The 13,798-nt window shown below is 39.6% G+C and overlaps 1 long non-coding RNA gene across 1 annotated transcript in view; it reads left to right on the top strand.

Annotated features, from left to right (window-relative positions):
* Positions 1–800: 800 nt before the first annotated feature.
* Positions 801–13,798, top strand: part of LOC124236717 (uncharacterized) — a 44,808-nt gene continuing 31,810 nt past the window's right edge. Inside the window, exons 1-2 of the long non-coding RNA XR_006887854.1 lie at positions 801–848; positions 1,286–1,316. This is a non-coding gene — a long non-coding RNA (uncharacterized LOC124236717). The remainder of the gene's footprint in view (positions 849–1,285; positions 1,317–13,798) is intronic.

Below are 13,798 nucleotides of genomic sequence, written 5' to 3'. Positions count from 1 at the left end.
CTAGAGAGGGAAGAGAAGATAGTGTTCTCGGTGGACCAGAGTCCTTGAGAACAGGAGTGATGGGAGAGTGGCTGCCTAGAAAGAGCTGTAGCCATGGACAGAACTGTTGTGAGGTAAGGAGGGAGTGGGGAAAGATGAAGAGGGGAATAAATATCCTTCCCACTGTCTTATCTCCTGCCAGCCCTTTACATTGGCCAAACCCAGCTGGAAGCCCCAGGAGAAAGGAGCCTGGGTGATGCTTTGGTACGCCAGGTAGGGTTTGGCACGCCAGGACACAGCAGGGCAGAGAAGTGTGAAAACTGGGTCTGGGGGTTGAGAGGGAGAAAGAATAAACAGCAGGGTTCCTACAATGCTCTGGGGAGGGAGAGTGTAGAGTATAACATCTAGGAGCCCAGATTCCGGAGCCAGGCTGCCTGGGTTCAAACCGTGTCTCTGCCACTCACTAGCTGTGTTACTAGTTACTTATCCAATACCTCCATTCCTCCCCTACAAAATAAGCACGATAAGAGAATCCGCCTCCTGGGGTTGTTTTGTGAAGATTAAATGCCTGAAGCTCAGTAAGCCACTTGGAAGAGTACTGGGCACATTGCGCTGCAGAGGTGATGTTTTTGTTTCTATAGTCCAGTGCTCTGGGAGTCTTGCTTTTTTTAGCTCTCTGTCATCTGGGACATGCTGCTTTGGTGTTCCAGCAACTTTGAAGTGATTAGAGAGGAGAGGAGTATTTGATAGGATTCCGGTGTCCCGTTAGAGGCGAGAAAATCTCAACCCTACAGGTCAGGGAGCGGGCAGGGCCGTGGGAAGGCAGGCCATGATCAAGAAGCACTCTCCTCTGCCTGGAGAAGGTCCAGGTATTTGGTCTCTTTTGTATTTTTCTGAGTGAATATGTGTGTGCATATATGATGATGCTGAAATAATAATTCCATGGGCTTTGCTGCTAATTCTAGACATTGGAAAATCAACAAAACAAGGAGAGAGACCGAAAAAGTGGCTTGTTTGCATACAAGTAACTACCATCATTCACGTGTATTAGTGATCACTTAAGCGTAGTTACAAAGCAGCATCACAAGATTACGGTTAGCATTCCCTGTGTTATTTTATTAGGGCTGGAAACTCAGCTCATTTTTGCTTGGCTTTCAAAGTTTCTTATCCACATAGGATGAATGAATCAACAGAAGTTTCAAAAAAAGTAGAATAAACGTGTATCTATTACTACTTCCATTGCCGGGTGAATGGGTAACAGAGAGAAAGTTCCCAGTACCTCAATGGATGACGTTTCTCTCTACAGATACTGCTGAAGCAATTTAGGATCCTTGGAGGTAAGATCCTTCCTTTTTTACCAATGAATAATCTTGGAGTTTCAAAGGATGGTATTGACAAAAGAAGGAGGCAGAGGCTGCTGGGCGCAGAACAGGGCTTAGTAAATATTCACAGGTTAATAGATTGAGAGCCCTGCCAGACTCATGTCCACAGTTTGCTTCCTTTAAAATGCCCTTAGCCTTTTCTACTCATGTCAGAATGATGATGTATCGGTAAACATCAGCCCCTCTGTGTCATCTCGACTGAATTTCTTTATCAATCTTACTTGCCTTCACTGTCTTCCCAGTAAATGTCTCAAATGAACTGATGTGGCTAATAAGTCCCAATATCCCTTAGAAAGTTTCTCTTGTCAATTAGGAATATATTCAGCTGAAAATAAAAGAAAGGCCAACCAAGAGAAGTTTAAATAAGGGGTTTGTTCTTCTCACTTAATAAGAAGCATAGAGGCAGGCTGGGGCAGCTGCCCAGCGACGCCCCTGGGGACTCAGGCTCTGTCTTCCCGTTCTCTTTCCTTATGGGGTGGGCTTCATCCTCATGTTTGCCATGGTCAAAGATGGCATGGCGGCTATATATCTAGGCCTCATGGTTGCAGGAAGAAAGGTAAATGATGGAGTTTACCTTTAAGTCTTTTTGCAAGGCTTAACTTTTTATCCGTCTTAGGGACTCTTGCCTATATTTCACTGGTCACACATGTGTTGTAGGACCACCACTGTGTCCAAGGGAGGTTGAGAACTTACACATTTTTAAGTGGCTGTATTGTAACCCTGAACAAATTAGGTTAGTAAGGAAGAAGTATGTGTGCAAGTGGAAGGGGGAGGGGTTGGTGGTGGGAAGGAGAGGAATGGCCATTGGGTGGACAATTAGCAGTGTCTCTGTCAGGAATTCATTCATTACGTAGTTTTAGTGATAGTTTCCGTGTTATCATGCTTGGACATATCCTGGAGACTGTCCTGCTTTATGCTCATACAGACATGAATGTGGCAGGGTTTATCACCCAGCGGGTAGCTTCAGCAAAGTGTCCTGGAGGTAAGCTAGACTCCCTGCTTCTCTTTCATCTGGCTTAAAGAACCCTAGAGTCCCTAAGAATGAGATGTTCATCCACTTTGCAGTAAGTGTCAGAGATAGTAATTGGGGTGCATGCTGCACCTTGCATGTGAAAATCAACCCTTCTGTTATTGCGATGGGAAACCATAGTCTGATAGCTGGTGGCTTTGATAATAGGAGTATAAATCCTGGCCAGAGAAGGGAACTTGCACTGTATTGTTTGCCTGGAATTAACCCGCTGTCCTAGAGCATCATTCCCGAGTTTCTTCCCCTTGCATCCTAACAGCTCACAAACGTACCACTCCTCTCATTGAACTGATAACCAGCGTAGAGTTAGAGAACTAAAGACATCATCACCTTGCATTTGAAGAGCCCCTTGCATTTCAGAGCCTTTTCTGAAGACATCACTTTTAATTTGATTTTCACATTCACTTGGTGGGTGTTGGGGTCTGGCACCAGGAGGAAAAATTTCCATCATTCTCTTTGTCGATAAGCAGACTGCTGCTGAAAGAGAACTTAGTTAAGGCCACCTAACTGGTATTTGCCCGACTTCTGACCCTAACCTATTAAACCAGGAAACCCACTTACAGAACCAGCTCCTGCTTAATGTAGAAAGCCACAAATGCAAGCTGACATTTTTGGTGATTTGATGCTCATCTCCTACTTTATTACCTTGTCTCTGAATCCCTATTTTTGATTCCGCACATCTTTGTAATTTGACCTCATTTAGGACCATTTTTAATTCTCTTCTTGATTTGGTACCTGGGTCCCAACGTACTTGCCGGTTTGATGTGCCCTACTCCGCCCTAGTGAACCCCATCCACTCATGGTACCTGGCCCCAGGCCATCTCTTACGGGGAGCAAGTCATGCTACCTCCTTTGTACCAACTTGCCTCCTCATCTTTATACCATCTTAAAATCCACAATTCAATTCTGTTTGGAATAAAACATAATCAGAATATTAGTTCCCTTCCAACTTTTAATTATCTGTAACAAAGACTAACTTATCAGGCTGGCATTGCATCTTATGCTCAGCTTGTCACTGGTCCCCTGCAGCAGCGCCTCTCCCAGCCCTAAATCGGGAAGTCAGATTCGCTGTCTTGCTTTTGCTTTGGAGTTGCAGAAATAGCTTTCTCCCCTTTTCATACCCACCTAGTAGTTCTTAAGATTTGCATGAATTCTGTTCCCTCTTCTCCATCCCTTTCTCATCTGGAAAACCTATGTAGCAACTTGAATTCTGTTTTCCCACCCTTCTCTGCCAGGAGCCTAGCCGATCAGGGTTTTGGTTAATTCTTTCCTACTACCTTGGACCTATTTTTCTCTCTCTTTCCTCTGTGCTTTTGTCACTCGCAACAACATTCCTGGTCCCTCATATTTAATTTTTAATTTCTCTATTGTGCCTCTTCCAACAAAGCTGGCTTATGATGAGGTGGGAAACCTAGGAAGGAAGAAAGTTCCAGATGACAGCAGGCACTTGCTGTGTCTTCATTCTTGATTACATCTCTGCCTGCCATCTGTCCCCACGATTTCCCTGCCGACTGCAGCTCCCTTAACAGGGGGCCCCATGCCCTATTTCTGGACCAGGTTACTTCTGGCATCTCTCACTCAGTTATTCTCCAGCTGATAAAAATGGATGAAGAACAGGTGGCTGGCTTCCTTGGCCCAGAGCCAGGAAGTAGAAAGGTTGAATAAAAAATTGGAATCCTTTTCAGAATTTTAAAGTTAAATTCATCTCAGGCTCCATGCCGTGACTCGGAAGAGAAAAATGCAATGCTGTATCTAATGGTTAATGTGAAGGAGAGCAAAAGAATTGGAGGCCCGATAGAATAAGTATAAGCTAGATATTGGAAACCTGTGTCCTATTTCTGGCTCTGGCGCTAACCAACTAGTTGTGTGATTTGGAGCAAATCAGTTCACCTTTCTGAATCTTGTAGCTGTTCTCGTTATCAGCCTCTTTCCAGTTTTAAAATTCTACAAAAGGAAGAGGTAAATGATTCCCTCTCTTTTTAGGGCATCAGCTATGCCTGTTTCTGATTCTCTAAGTCTCAGTCTCAAAGTGTGCAGGCAGGTGCTGCACAATGACATTTCGATCAACGACAGACCACATATATGACAGTGGCCCCGTAACACTAGTACCATGCCGTCTAGGTTTGTGTGAATACGCTCTACGATGCTCATGAAATGATGAAATCGCCTGAGGATGCCTTTCTCAGAAATATTCTTGTCATTGAGTGACACACGACTGTATTTATAAGTAGGAATCATTTTCCCAGGCTATTCCCAGGGTCCAAGCTAGAGTCCACCCAGTGTCTGCACTCTTAATCAAGACTCTGCCCTGCCCAGCACCTTTTCTCTTTTAAACGCTAAGCCTGTGTCCTCCCTTTTTTGTGAGTTGGTCTGGCACAATGCAGTGGTTCTCAAATTTGAGTGTGCATCAGAATCATCCAGAACTTATCAAAACATAGATTACTCTGTCCCACCCCCAGAGCATCTTTTTCAGGAGGTCTGGGATGAGGCCCGAGAATTTGCGTTTGTAACAAGTTCTCAGGTGATGCTGCTGCTGCTGTGCGGGGCCCACCCTTCCAGAACCTTGGTAGTGGAAGGAGCAGTGGTTCTGCAACAGACATGAGTTAAAGGTCTAACTCTGTCATTTACTGTTTATGTGGCTTTGGGCAAGTTATTTTGCCAGTCTAAGCCTTGGTTTTCTCACCCATAAATAGGACAAAAAATGCTTTATTTCCTGTGGTTGCTGTAAGATTTAACTATTGCTCTGTGCCAGATTTAACTATTCTGCTCAAATTCATTTTCTGTTTCCTTGTTCTCTGCCTTCTCCATTTGAAGTATTCTAGGAAAATAATAAAATCATGGATTATGTTGTAGATAGTGACCGTAATTTCACAAGCAGGATTGAGGGAAATAAACTCTTATTCTAACAGCCTTCTGAAAGGATGTAATTTTAGTGAGTTTAATAAAAACCTTTCTGAACCCAAGTATTTCACAGGAAACTTCTCATCTAAAACTCTCAAATGCTTTTCAGCTGCAGCATCTATGGCCGATGCGTTAGCCTTTGTTATACATCCAGAATCTTAGGAGAATCAGAACGGGACTAAAATGAGGCACAAAATCTTGAGGAAATAGGTAATTGTCATTCCTTTCCATTGTCTCTTAACTTAAACATGTGGGCATTATGTGTCCGAGTGGATGACTAAGAATATTTGGTACCTATACTTAGATAAATGACACGTTCTCTTAGCCCAGTCATATAACGAGTCATAGAAGAGACGAGATGGCAAGGACTGGATCAGACAAACACAGAAGTCATTAGTAAGGAGAGTTGAACACTATTATAGATATTATTATTAGGGAGAAATATTCAAAGATTTCTTTAATCCACAGTCACAAACTCAAATATCTGAAGTCTTTGCTATGATTCATTTCATTAGACCACCTTAAATTACATTTATTGAACTCAGATTCATTTTTATTTTTATTTACTTATTTTTTTTTGAGGAAGATTAGCCCTGAGCTAACATCTGCTGCCAATCCTCCTCTTTTTGCTGAGGAAGACTGGCCCTGAGCTCACATCCATGCCCATCTTCCTCTACTCTGTATGTGGGATGCCTACCACAGCATGGCTTGCCAAGCGGTGCCATGTCCGCACCCGGGATCCCAACCGGCAAACCCCGGGCTGCCAAGAAGCAGAACGTGCGCACTTAACCACTGCGCCACCAGGCCAGCCCCATATTTTCACTTTTTTTATATTGAACCCATAGGGAAAGAAACCACTCCCACAAGGAAGTATGCTTTCTCTTATTCTCTTAGAACACTGTTTTTTTTAAAAAAAATCTTGCAACTTGCTTTAGAGATATGGAGACAAAAACTATGTCATTTTTAACTCTTTAATAAAAATGGCAGCACAAGTGTGGTGATAAGTGGAAACGGTTGCTCCACCTCAGGGTAAAGGAGACAAAAGGGCCGGATAGCGACTGCGAATAATTAAAACGCTCCTGCCTTCTTTTCAGGGGCGGCTGCTACAGGCCGGGAGCAGGTTTCTGCCATGTGAGAACGTAGGCTCTGTGTTGCCATATTTTGATTTTTTTAAAGAGAAATGGCAAATGAAGGTTTTTATGTGAAGATGATTAACTTTTAATGTTAGCAACACATTAAGAAAAAATTAAATATCACATGAGTTATCGCTACGTATGGAAGACAGAATCTGCAGGCTGGGTCTGCCACAGGCTGCCAGGTTTCCCCCTCTGCTTCAACGCGCCTGAGAGTCCTCTGCCAAGGCAGCGGGTCGCCCTCTCTGGTCGGGAGGTGGAGCAGCAAGCCCGGGCTTGGAGGACGTGGCGTTTAGTCTTGGCTTTAGTGGTTAGATCTCCTCCAGCTACTCCCTAGGCTGGGAAGTGATGTTGAAATGTCTCCGATAAAAAGAAAACTATATGGGTGAAATAAATTGATGTTACCTTCTGACATCTTGGGTTCGTCTTTTGTGCCAGGTGTTGATACAACACTCCTTTCCTTTCCTTTTAAAAAAGAAATTTAAGGGGCCCGCCCAGTGGGGTAGTGGTTAAGTTCCCGTGCTGTGCTTTGGTGGCCCAGCGTTCCCCAGTTCAGATTCTGGGTGTGGACCTACGCACCGCTCCTCAAGCCGTGCTGTGGTGGCGTCCCACATAGAAGAACTAGAAGGACTTACAACTAGGATATACAAGTATGTACTGGGGCTTTGGGGAGGAAAAAAAAAAGACGAAGATTGGCAACAGATGTTAGCTCAGGGCCAATCTTCCTCACCAAACAAAAAAAAAATGTAAATAAAAACATTAGCATATTATTACAAAACTAAAAGGAATAGTGGCACATAACTTATTAGGGAGAGTCTACCTCCACTGTGTTCTACTAGCAAATCTTAAGCACTCTTAAGAGTGAGATATATCCTTTCAGACTTCCTCTAGGATTTTCTGTATAATTATGCAAATGTAAACATATATGATATATTTTAAATGTAGGACTATGCTATACATATAGGCTGCCCCTCGTTTTGTTTTTATATGCTGTGTCTTACAGATATTTTCCTATCAGCATATATAGAATCTAATTAGGATAGGTACATAATATTTGATAGATAAAAATATGTGATATATATGTAATTAGTGAGCATAATAAAACAAATTCAGTGAGCCCATCACCGAAGGAAAGAAATAGAATGTTACCAGTACCATGAAGTTTTCTGTGTGCCCCTCCTTCATTCCATTCCCCCCATGTCTGTCCCAGAGAGAAACACTATCCTTTACTTTTCATAAAATATTTTTTTATTGAGGTATAATCGATATAACATTATAAAAAGACACAGGATGGGCTCACTAACAGAAACGTGATAATGAGGAAAGAATCAGTGGACTTAAAGATAGGTCAACAGGGATGATCAAATCTGAACATCAGATAGAAATTGAATTGAAAAAAATAAACAGATCCTCAAGGATAACAAAAGATCCTCCATTTTTTGTCATTGGTGTTCCAAAAGCAAAGGTGAAAGAGTGTAGGGCTGAAAAAATATTTGAAGAAATAATAGCTCAAATCTTCCAAAATTTTGCAAAAAATTCAAACCTATAAATTCAAAAAGGTGACTACTAATCTGTACCCCATGTCTCTAATTTTGTCATTTCAGGAATGTACTATAACGAAATCACATAGTCGGTAATGACTGGAAATTGGCTTTTCATCACTCCCCAGAATCTTCCTGAGATCTGTTCACGTCATCGTATGTAGCAATAGTTTGTTTCTTTTTACTGCTGGGTAGTAGTCAATGGTCTGGACGTACCACAGTTTGCTTAGGCATTCATTCGCAGAACGAAATTTGGAAAGTTTCCGGTTTTTGGCTATTTCAAATAAAGCTATTATGAACATTTGTACCCATGTTTTTATGAAAACATAAGTTTTCCTTTCTTTGAAATGAATGCCCAAGAGTGCAAATGCTGGATCATATGTTAAGTTTTTGAAAAAAATAGACATACACTTTTCCAGAGTTGTTCCACCATTTTGTATTCCCACCAACAATGAATGAGGAATCTGGTTTCTTGGCATCCTCACCAGCATTTGGTTTTGTCGCTATTTTTAATTTTAGCCATTCTGATAGGTGTGTAGTGATATCTCATCCTGATTTAAATTTTTATTTCCTTAATGGCTAGTGGTGATGAATATCTTTTCAGGTGCATATTTGCCATCCGTGTATAATCTTTAATGAAATGCCTGTTTATGTCTTTTGCTCATTTTCTAATTGGACTGTTTGGGTTTTTACTGTTGAGTTTTGAGAGTTCTTTATATTCCTGGGGCCAGCCTGGTGGTGCAGTGGTTAAGTTCGCACATTCTGCTTCGGTGGCCTGGGGTTCGCTGGTTCAGATCCCGGGTGTGGACCTACGCACAGCTTGTCAAGCCATGCTGTGTCAGGCGTCCCACATATAAAGTAGAGGAATGTGGGCACCGATGTTAGCTCAGGGCCAGTCTTCCTCAACGAAAAGAGGAGGATTGACGGTGGATCTTATCTCAGGGCTTATCTTCCTCAAAAAAAGAAAGAAAAAAGAAAAAAGAAACTTCTTTATATTCTAGATATATGTTCTTTGTGGAATATGTGGTTAGTAAATATTTTCTCCCAGCCTACAGCTTATGTTTTCACCTCTTCACAGGGTTTTTTCACAAAGCAAAATTTTTTAGTTTTGATGAGATACGACTAATCATATTTTCCTTTTATGGATCATAGTTTTGGTGTCACTTCTAAGACAATTCACCTAGCCCTTGAACCTGAATATTTTCTCCTATTTTAAAAAAAGTTTTATAGTTTTATATTTTACATTTAATTCCATGATCTATTTTGAGTTTATTTTTGTGTGATAGGAAAGCTTTAGGTCAAGCTTCGTTTTTTGCCTGTGCATGTCCAATTGCTTCAGGACCATTGGTTGAAAAGGCTCTCCTTCCTGCATTGTGTTGCTCCCGCCCCAAGTTTTATTGAGATATAAATGACATATAACATTGTATTAGTTTAAAGTGTACAACATAATGATTTTATATATGTATATACTGTGAAATGGTTACAAGTTTAATTATCATCCATCACCTCACACAGTTATAACTTTTTTCTTGTGATGAGAACATTTAAGACCTACTCTCTTAGCAACTTTCAGATATACAATACAGTATTGTTAGCTATAGTCACCATGCTGTACATGACATCTTCAGAACTTATTATCTTATAACTGGAAGTTTGTAACTTTTGACTGATTCACCCATTTCCTCCATCCCCACTCCCACTCTGGCAACCACCATTTTGTTCTCTGTTTCTAAGGGTTTGTTTTTTTTAGATTCCACGTATAAGTGAAATAAGACAGTGTTTGTCTTTCTCTGTCCAACTTATTTCGCTGAGCATAACTGCCTTCAAGTTTCATCTGTAGTATTGAAAATGGCAGGATTTCCTTCTTTTTTATGGTTTAATAATATTCCATTATATATAATACAATCCTAAATATATATAGATCCACATACTCACATATACAGACATACATACATATATATACACACCACATTTTCTTTATCCATCTATCTGTTGATGGACACTTAGGTTGTTTCCATGTCTTGGCTGTTGTAAATAACGCAGCAATGAACATGGGGCTGTTGATATCCCATCAAGATCCTGTTTTTATTTCCTCTGGATATATATCCAGAAGTGGAATTGCTGGATCTTATGCCAGTTTTATTTTTGAATTTTTTGACCTCCATTCTGTTTCCATAGTGGCTGCACCAGTTTACAGTCCTACTAACAGGGCACAAGGGTCCCTTTTCTGCACATCTTTGCCAGTACTTGTTATCTTTTGTATTTTTTATAATAGCTGTTCTAACAGATGTGAGGGGATGTCTCATTGTGGTTTTGATTTGCATTTCCCTGATGATTAGTGATGTTGAGATCTTTTCATGTGCCAGTTGGCCGTGTATGTCTTCTTTGGAAAAATACCTATTCAATTCCTCTGCCCATTTTTTAATCAGATTGTTTATTTTTATTTATTGTTTTTTTGAGGAAGATTAGCCCTGAGCTAACATCTGCTGCCAATCCTCCTCTTTTTGCTGAGGAAGACTGGCCATGAGCTAACATCCATGCCCATCTTCCTCTACTTTATACGTGGGACGCCTACCACAGCGTGGCTTTTGCCAGGTGGTGCCATGTCCGCACCTGGGATCTGAATCGGTGAACTTTGGGGCACCGAGAAGCGGAATGTGTGAACTTAACCACTGTGCCACCAGGCCAGCCCCCCAAATTGTTTATTTTTATGTTATTGAGTTTTACGTGTTCCTTATATATTTTGGATATTGACCCTTTATCAGATAGATGATTTGCAAATATTTTCTCTCATTCAGTAGGTTGCTTTTTCATTTTGTTGATGGTTTCTTTTGCTGTGCAGAAGCTTTTTAGTTTGATGTAGTCCCACTTGTTTATTTTTGCTTTTGTTGCCTTTGCTTTTGGTGTCAAATCCAAAAAATAGTTGCCAAGATGTCAAGGAGCTTATGTTCTATGTTTTCTTCTAAGAGTTTTATGGTTTCAAGTCTTACATTTAAACCTTTATTCCATTTTGACTTGACTTTTATGTATGGTGTAAGGTAGGGGTCTAGTTTTATTCTTTTGCAGGTGGCTGTTTAGTTTTTCCAGCACCATTTATTGAAGAGACTATCCTTTCCGTACTGTATATTCTTGGCTCCTTTGTTATAAATGAATTGATCATATTTGCATGGGTTTATTCCCAGGCTCTCTTTTAGTTCCGTTGATCTGTAGGTCTGTTTCTGTGCAAATGCCATACTGTTTTGGTTACTATAGCTTGTAATATCTTTGTAATTTGGTCAAATGTCAAATTTAGTTGGAAATCAGGAAGTGCGCTGTCTCCATCTTTGTTCTTCTTTCCCAAGATTGATTTAGCTATTCAGGGTGTGTCATGGTCCCAAATTTTAGGACTGTGAATTCTATTTTTGTGAAAAATGCCACTGAAATTTTGATAGAAATTGCATTGAATCTGTAGATTGCTTTGGGTAGTATGAACATTTTAACAATATTAATTCTTCCAATCCATGATCACAGAATATCTTTCCATAGATTTGTATGTTTTCAATTTCTTTTCTTAATGTCTTATAGTTCTCAATGTACAGATCTTTCACCTCTTGGTTAAATTTATTCCTAGGTGTTTTATTCTTTTTGATGTGATTGTAAATGGCATTGTTTTCTTAATTCCTCTTTCTGATAGTTCATTGTTAATGTATAGAAACACAAGTGAATTTTGCATATTAATTTTGTATTCTACAACTTTACTGGATTTGTTTATTAGTTCTAACAGTTTTTTTGGTGGCATCTTTAGGGTTTTTTACATATAATATTATGTCATCTGCAAATAGAGATAGTTTTATTTCTTTCTTTCTGATTTGGTAGACTATTATATGTTTTTCTTGTCTAATTTCGCTGGCTAGGAATTCCAGTACTATGTTGAATAAAAGTGATGAGAGTTGGCATCCTTGTCTTGTTCCTGATCTTAAAGGAAATGCTTTCAGGTTTTCACCATTGAGTATTACGTCATGTTAGCTGTGGGCTTATCATATAAGGCCTTTATTACATTGAGATACATTCTCTCTATACCCAGTTTCTTGAGCGTTTTTATCATGAAAGTATGTCAAATTTTATCACATGCTTTTTCTGCATCTATTGAGATGATCATATAATTTTTACCTTTAGTTTTGGTAATGTCATATATCACATTGATTTGTGGGTGTTGAACCATCCTTGCATCCATCCCTGGAATAAATCCCACTTGATCATAGTACATGATCCTTTTAATGTACTGTTTAATTTAGTTTGCTAATATTTTGTTGAGAACTTTGCATCTATGTTCATCAAGGATAGTGGCCTGTAATTTTCCTTTCTTGCAGTATCCTCGTCTGTTTTTTTGGTATCAGGGTAATGCTGGCCTCATCACATGGGTTTGAAATTTTCCGTCCTCTTCTATTTTTAGAAGAGTTTGTGAAGGATTGGCATTAATTAATTCTTCTCTAAATGTTTAGTAGTATTCTCCAGTGAAGTCATCTGGTCCTGGACTTTTCTTTGTTGAGATGTTTTTGATTACTGATTCAATCTCTTGACTAGTTATTGTTTGTTCAGATTGTCTATTTCTTAATGATTCAGTCTTCATAGGTTGTATGTTTCTAGGAATTTATCTGTTTCTTCTAGGTTGTCTAATTTAGTGGTGTATAATTATTCATGGTAGTCTTATGATCTTTTGCATTTGTGTGGTATCAGTGATAATGTCTTCTCTTTCATTTCTAATTTTATTTACTTGAGTCTTTTCTCTTTATGTTTTGGTGAGTCTAGTTAAAGTTTTGTCTATATTATTTATCTTTTCAAAAAACCAACTGTTAGTTTCATTGATCATTTCTATTGTCCTTTTAGTCTCTATTTCATTTGTTTCACTCTGATCTTTGCTATGTCCTTCCTTCTACTAACTTTGGGCTCAGTTTGTTCTTGTTTATCTAGTTCCTTGAGGTATAAAGTTAGGTTACTTATTTGAGATATTTTTCTTAACGTAGGCATTTATCACCATAAACTTCCCTCTTAGTGCTGCTTTTGCTGCATCCCATAAGTTCTGGTATGCTGTATTTCCATTTTCTTTTGTCTCAAGATATTTTTTGATTTTTCTTTTGATCTCTTCTTAGACCCATTGGTTGTTCAGTCGCATGTTGTTTAATTGCCTCATATTTGTGAATTTTACAGTTTTATTCTTGTAGTTGATTTCTAGTTTCATACTATCATGGTCAGAAAAGATGCCCAATGTGATTTCAATCTTCTTAATTTTGTTAAGACTTGGCTTTCAGCCTAACATATGATCTACTTTGGAGAACGTTCCATGTGTGCTTGAGAAGAAGGTGTATCCTGCTGCTGTTGGATGGAATGTTTTGTCAGTGTTAAGTCCATGTGGCTTAACATGTAGTTTAAGTTTGATGTTTCCTTATGGCTTTTCTGTCTGGATGATAGGCTAACTTATTTTATTTATTTATTTTTTTTAAAGATTTTATTTTTCCTTTTTCTCCCAAAGCCCCCTGGTACATAGTTGTGTATTTTAATTTTAATTTTAAGTTTATTTTATTTTTAAAGATTGGCACCTGGGCTAACAACTGTTGCCAATCTTTTTTTTTTTTTCTGCTTTTATCTCCCCAAACCTCCCCTGTACATAGTTGTATATCTTAGTTTCAGGTCCTTCTAGTTGAGGGATGTGGGACGCCGCCTCAACGTGGCCTGACGAGTGGTGCCATGTCTGCGCCCAGGATCCAAACCCTGGGCCACTGCAGCGGGGTGCGCGAACTTAACCACTCAGCCACGGAGCCGGCTCCCATAGTTGTGTATTTTTAGTTGTGGGTCCTT

Source organism: Equus quagga, chromosome 1 (assembly GCF_021613505.1).
Source record: "Equus quagga isolate Etosha38 chromosome 1, UCLA_HA_Equagga_1.0, whole genome shotgun sequence".
Lineage (NCBI taxonomy): Eukaryota > Metazoa > Chordata > Mammalia > Perissodactyla > Equidae > Equus > Equus quagga.
This window is presented reverse-complemented; position numbering and strand designations above follow the sequence as displayed.